The following is a 6783-nucleotide window of genomic DNA, read 5'->3' as shown; positions in this document are numbered from 1 at the left end:
TGGTTGGCATTCCTTTCTCTGTTAAATTTGCATCCGAAATCAGAACGTCGAACGCTTTCATTTTAATCGCTTAGCTACGATTAAACGAGATGCCGCATATGAAGAGCTCCGATGCTTGTTTCCTTTGCTTTATTGTGCTTTGCTTTGATTGCCTGCTTGCTTGGACACGTCGAACCGAGTATAAAATCACTAAGCGAGCCTTGATGAGCACGCCTCAGGTGGTCTGGCCGCACCTACGCTGAGGAGAGCAACTCATGCTTGAGCCTCTATTAGGTTTCTTCAGGGGCTAAGTGAGCATGTTTCTACTTTTAGAAGAGGCGCTTCTTCGGAATGGTGACACGCCTCTCATGCGCGAGGAATTCAAAGGAACTGCGTCATGGTTCAGCCGCGACAGAAATCTCCAGAGATCACATTAGGGACAAGCTCTGCATGTAGCCGCTCTGACGAAAGTGCTTCGAGCAGGGTAGGCTTGCTTTGGTCGGCTTGAATTCTTCGTCACAGCAGCGAGAGCTTGCGCTGCGAGCTTATGATTGCGGAAAACAGTGGAAGGCGACACAGTCGCGGGCGTAGTTGTTCGTGGACACGAATGCAGAGTAGTACCTTGTGTTGAACCTGATTCTCAAGGTCGGCTGACAGGCTTTGCACGTCATAACGCACGCAGTACGAGGAACAACGCATGCAGCACGAGAAACAACGCGCGCTGAAAGCGCGCTCGGGTTCGCCGAAGTATCCCGGGCGCGTGTTCGCCAAATGCAGCCGGTACAGCCAGCGATGACAGCGCCGCCCACCGGCAGGTAGCAGCCACCATTAGGGCTCGTTATAAATAGTCATTCAGAACAACGGCTTGACATCTCCGCTGTGGCGCAGTGGATTACAGGCATGTGTTGCGTATGGAAGGTCGGCCGTTCGACTCCGCTCTCCGTACTGTATTTTTATTGTTTTTTTTTTAAATTTCATTTCTTAATTTTTTTTCCCTTTTAGGTCGCAAATCGTGATGCTTAGTGGCATATAACGCCGTTTAAGCATTATTTAGGCAATAATTATCCCTTTTAGGTAAGCCGTTGTGACAATCTTCAGTCACCGTGATCAATTCACCGTGGTTTCAAGCCTTGTGGCTGTACAGGCTGCAGTTGGCGAATACGCATCCCGGGCTCCTCAACGTGACGTCACATTGGCCGACGTGGACGAAGTTTCCCTCTCCGCTGTTCTCCTTCCCTGCGCTCGCGCGGGGCGTGGGAGATTTAAACATTGCCTTTTTAATTGGTGATTGCGCCACTGTTTTAGCCAAAATCGAAAAAATACACAGACGTGATCAGCAATGACACTACTTCAAAACCCTAAAAAATTGGCTCATTCGAAAACCGCCTCAGTATCCCTTTAAAGGACTTGAGCTCTGATAATCACAGACTCAGAGTCGCAAAAATTACCTTGCTGGGATGTTACAACAAATGAAACAGTATGGAATGAGTAACAAACTAGAATACAAAGGAGTACTAGACGAGCGTGGTCTTTAAAAAAATCTGGGACTTGTTCGAGGAAGCAGTGAACGAGAAGGATATTTACATTTGTCATAGAGTTGGAAAGTCATTGGCATGACTGGAGAACAATCTCAAAGTTTCTGAACAGCCCATTTCGATTAAAATCACAAACAATTGCTTTGCGGAGCATTAGAAAAGAAAAGAGAGCTCAAATATAATCACGCATGGACGACTGCTAGCAATGCATTCTCTAGGAAGATGAAGAGAGCAGCGTGCGGTGAATGCCGAGTACTGATGGTCATATCGGCATGGGCTAACAACGTATAACCTAATTTACAAGCCCGCATTTGAACAGATGGGCGCATTTGGTGCACTTACGCTTGAAAACATTTAATTCAGGCCAACAAATTTTTACTGTAACAAAATACCATGAGATGTATTACGTAAAAAGAGCGAACTCTTGAAAATATTTCTGTACTCCTCGGTACTGAGGTTTGAAGCTATCGCTTCTAAGGAAACTTGACAACCGAACAAAGGTGATGTGCAAGCCGCCGCGGTGGCTCAGTGGTTATGGTGCTCGGCTGCTGACCCGAAAGACGCGGGTTCGATCCCGGCCGCGGTGGTTACATTTCTTTGGAGGAGAAATTCTAGAGGCCCGTGTACTGTGCGATGTCAGTGCACGTTAAAGAACCCCAGGTGGTCGAAATTTCCGGAGCCCTTCATTACGGCGTCTCTCCTAGCCTGAGTCGCTTTGGGACGTTAAACCCCATAAACCAAAACCAAACCAAACCAAAGGTGATGTGCAAGCCATTGAGAACTATGCATGTGTAAGGTTAGGCAGAATAGCAAAAACAGGAGGCTTGAAAGTGTTGGCTGAAACACCCGGTTTATCCGCCTTCACAGGCAGTGCCCTGAAATAAAGTGATCAGACTGATTGAGCGCAACGTTATGCACGAAGTTGTTTTCTTAACATGAGTTCTGCAGAGCACTGTCACGTGTTGCGCAAAGAGGTTAACCTCTTCAGGTGAGGGGAGCCGGCCGTGCGTTTTAACCATATGCGTGTGCACAGCAATATGTCGGCAGCGGGCGTGGTGGTCGGGCGATGTCAGACATTTGATGGTAACGTGACTCGCCCGCAGCTCATGAGAAGGAAAGAAATTATTTACGTGAGCTGTCATTCTACAATATACACGGAATGTATGCACAGGAAAATAAATATACTCGCTTGCTCCGTCGCCATTGAAAGGCTAAACTTTCGCTCCTGCGTCATGGTCGCCACCGGTTGTCTCTGCATTCCCACGGAGAGGGCACGAACGTTGCGCCGCCATTTTACAAATAAGTCTGACCGTTATGCATACGTTAGGATAATGTTAGAGACTTTTAGCCCCACCGTACGGTGAATACGGTAACCACGGCAACTGCTACCATACAGCGAGCGTGACTAGGCAAGCCTGGCACCGGTAGCAACGGCAACGCGTTACCGTATTTGCCGTACGGCTGACCGGCTACGCTAAAACTATCGATTTTTATCTGGCTGAAATGGGCTGCACAGTGAAGAACATACTCGGCTTCTTGTCGTGACCCAACAGTAGCTTCCGGAATAAAGGTCACGTGGCGTTGAAGATAATAGAGAAATAAGCGTAGAGGGGACGTTCTAGGGTCGACGTGTACCGGTTTACCGGACGCCCGCTGCTCATGCGCAGTGGCCCCGCCTCCTATGCTACTATACGTGCGTAGGGGGGTCCGGTAAACCGGTATACGTATATCCGTATACGCTAATATGTCTCCGTTATACTATATCTCTCTTTCGATGCAAGCGGAAGTTGCTGCCCGTTAGCTGACAGCCATGTACTTGCGAGTCAAATTTACTCATTATGCTGCCGTATTCTCTAGTTGGCTAGAAAATGGGTCCGCTACCTTCGCATGGGTGCTGTTACCCCACGCGCTATTTCTCCTGCGCGTGCATTACGGACTGGAAAAGTTCGTTATCGCGTCCGAATCTCAGCTATAGCGTATCCGCCAATGGTAATATCCGTAAGACAACGTAAAAGTGGTTACGTTCCGTCTTTTCATTCCCATTTTTTTTGTGAAATTGCTTTAGATTTAGGACTGTTCAGATCTGACTCACTGAAGACCAAGGATAGAAAACTTAATGAGCTGGTTTGTGTTCCTGTTTTCTATACTTCGTGTTCAGTGCGCTGCTTTGCGAGTGTCACGTCGCACATTTTTAGTGCTTCACTCATTCAGTTATGAGAAATGTTGGCTTCTTTTTTATATCTGGATGTTGCGTGTATGTATAAGCGCAACATTTTTTTCTGAGCCGCGGTGGCTCAGTGGCTATGGTGCTCGGCTGCTGACCCGAAAGACGCGGGTTCGATCCCGGCCGCGGCGGCTGGAATTTCTTTGGAGGAGAAATTCTAGAGGCCCGTGTACTGTGCGATGTCAGTGCACGTTAAAGAACCCCAGGTGGTCGAAATTTCCGGAGCCCTTCACTACGGCGTCGCTCATAGCCTCAGTCGCTTCGGGACGTTAAACCCCATAAACCAAACCAAACCATTTTTTTCTGGCTGTCAAGTCACTAGGACAAGTTGCCCTAGAATCTTGAAGGTTTTTATTCAAATTGGAGCACAAGCAGTAAAATGTTACAATTTTTGGGCTTACATCTGCCGATGTTCCCGAGACGAAAGGCGTTTATATGGCCCCTTGTAAAGCTAAAACGTACTTTACACTCGGCATTTTGTGCTGGATGCCGAAGGTTTTCTGGGTTACAATTTTGCACTTCGCAACGAAGTTCAAATGACCAGCTAGCGCTTCGATTTGGTAAGGAACATTTTTATGAGCCAAATTCACTGCTGTATGAAAGCCCCTTTCAGTGGCACACAATTACCGCTGTCGTGCGCCATAGTTCGCTCTCCGATGCTTGCCAATTTGTCGAGCTCATTACTTAACATGATCCTCTGCTTTTCGGTTCGGGTTCGGAGTAGCAAATAAAATCCTGTTGTCCTTTTTCCTCAGCATTTGGTACACTCTCTTCATATATTCTGTGTTTTTCAGTTCACCACTAACACCTCCCTTTGCATACATGTGCGAAGTACGTTTCGACGTCCTCATTTCAGCGAGTATATCATCAGCAAGCGTTGTTTCTCTCGCACAGATCTTGTTCGTTCTCTCTTATACTCATGCATTAGTGGACGCTTTTGTCGTTGGAGAGCGATAAACAGTAACAGACTACAGCTACCTTAAGGTGTGAAAATAGCGGGTCTTGCGGGCGAAAAACAGCCCCTACAGGAAACAAAGGACAGCGGGAGCACAAGTTTTTTTTGATGTTCTTTGCGTATATTCTTTTTTTTTTCTGTGCAATTTAGATGTATATAACTGACGAACGCGCAATAAAATGTGGTTCCTAGACAGCGTCGTGTCTCCACTTTCCTCTGTTTCATGTAAGCACTGTTGCTCGCCTTTAATCATGCACCAACTATTCCCAGATTTTACCTTATTAAAATTGTCAACGTTTGTTTTTTTCAGGAGCAAACGCCCTGTCGACTCAGCCTTGCAATGAGAAGCCAAATACGAGCAAGGCGGACTAAGTGCAGGGAGGCATGCATGAAGCCTTTCATCAATGGGGCCGACAGACTTGCGGTGAGTGCTTTTGCTACGTGCCAAAAGTTACCTAGCGGTTTGGCGCATGCGCACTATTGTCGCTACATACGCTAGAGGTTCCATAAAGAAAAGATGGGTTGTGCGGCAGCGCGTAATAAAAGCTCCCTTTTCCATGAAAGAAGTCCATTAGCACGCAGGACTGCACTGCTAGTGGCCAGCATTAATTTCTCGTGCTTCTTTTTAAAGGCGACACCTCCACGTCGTAAACTTCTGAAGTTGACCACGAGGTGTTCCGTGGAGTCTTAGCCAAAATTTCTAAATTGACTTTAAGAACACATCACGAGTTAGTTGCTTTTCCATCACAACGAAAACAGCGCAAACTTCCCGAAGGACGCAGAAAAGGGAAGACGAGACACAGGCGCTGACTAACAACTTAGTTGTTAGTCAGCGCCTGTGTCTAGTTTCACCTTTCTGCGTCCTTCGGGAAGTTTTCGCTGTTTTCGCTGTGTTCTAAATTAACATTGCTAAAAGGCTTTATAGAATAATGCGTGGTGTCCTCAGTACAGTGTCAAGGCTGTTATGGCTATTGTTTTAGCGTTCGTTAAATGACCATACTGAGCTTCGGCTAGGCTCATCTTGGACCTTGTAGCAGAATGTGAAGAGCGCATTTCACAGAAGCAAATTTTACTATTTGAGGAAAGCTTTTAGTGACGTGGCTATTAGTGAATGAAATTGCGATTACTTTTTATTTCTGTCTATTTAGTTCCTACCCACAAATGCAGGCAACATCCGCAACTTGTGTGAACGACGGAAGACAGTTTGGTGCCACGAACCCAGCAAGAAGTGCGGACAACTTGCATTGACGCCTCGGACTTCGTGCTATAACTTAATTCTGTTCTCTCAGTACGGTAGCCGAATGGTTCGCGTACTTGTTTTCAGATTGCGAGACGCAATTTTGTGTTGTATAAAATATGCTGTATTTCTCATCTTTGTTTAAGACAATGGGCAACTGTGTATTTGAAATCGTTGGCGCTGAATAAACATGAAACATACCGCGAGTGTTTCCGCCATTTACCGGGTAATGAAGTGACAATATACACTGATCGCCCAAGAAAAGAAAAAGAGCGACATGTGTCTGTCTAGGGGCAAAAGTATTTTGCTTCCAGCGAAAAGTTGGGCCTTGTTTTTCAGGTATATGACTGGGGTTTTAAGTGAAGCCAAGAATCTCACTGGCTGGGACCTTGGTAAATGAACCAGCAACGAGCAACTCACTTGCAGTGTGTTTAACTTTACCGGCCTGTACAGACTGGCACAGGAGACACTTCTTCACACACTGTGTGTTTTATGCGAAGGAGTAAAAAACAAACAAACTGCGTTTGGGTCACAATGGCTGAGGACTCTTAAGATTAGTGACGAGAACAGCTGGATATGCGAAATTACCGTCAAACTTTTCCTGACCTAAAACAGTGCATCCTTTAGTAGACGTAAGCAGCAGCGTTTGGAATAACAAGAGAAAGTGTCGTGTGTTGTGTTCAGGAGGTGCTGGCAGATTAAGTGGCCTCACGCTCGCGTTAATTCTACAGCAGCATAGGGTGCCTCACAGCTGACCCAGTTTTGTAGCGTGAGCTACACTGGCCGTGGGTGAGCAGTTTCGTGTGAGTGTGGATGAGGCAAGCTGCGAATGCGCAAGGAGCGAGTGACGTCA

The 6783-nt window shown here is 46.6% G+C and overlaps 1 long non-coding RNA gene across 1 annotated transcript; it reads left to right on the top strand.

The window, feature by feature from the left end:
• The first annotated feature begins 4994 nt into the window (after positions 1–4994).
• On the top strand, positions 4995–6148 carry LOC149337056 (uncharacterized). Its single transcript, XR_016284596.1, has 2 exons — positions 4995–5117; positions 5842–6148. It is a non-coding gene; the product is annotated as an uncharacterized LOC149337056 (long non-coding RNA).
• The last annotated feature ends 635 nt before the right edge of the window (positions 6149–6783 follow it).

Source organism: Amblyomma mixtum, chromosome 7 (assembly GCF_055824585.1).
Source record: "Amblyomma mixtum isolate Tamu chromosome 7, ASM5582458v1, whole genome shotgun sequence".
In the NCBI taxonomy this organism is placed as follows: Eukaryota; Metazoa; Arthropoda; class Arachnida; order Ixodida; family Ixodidae; genus Amblyomma; species Amblyomma mixtum.
Note: the sequence above shows the minus strand (reverse complement) of the source record. Positions and strands in the feature narration are given on the sequence as shown.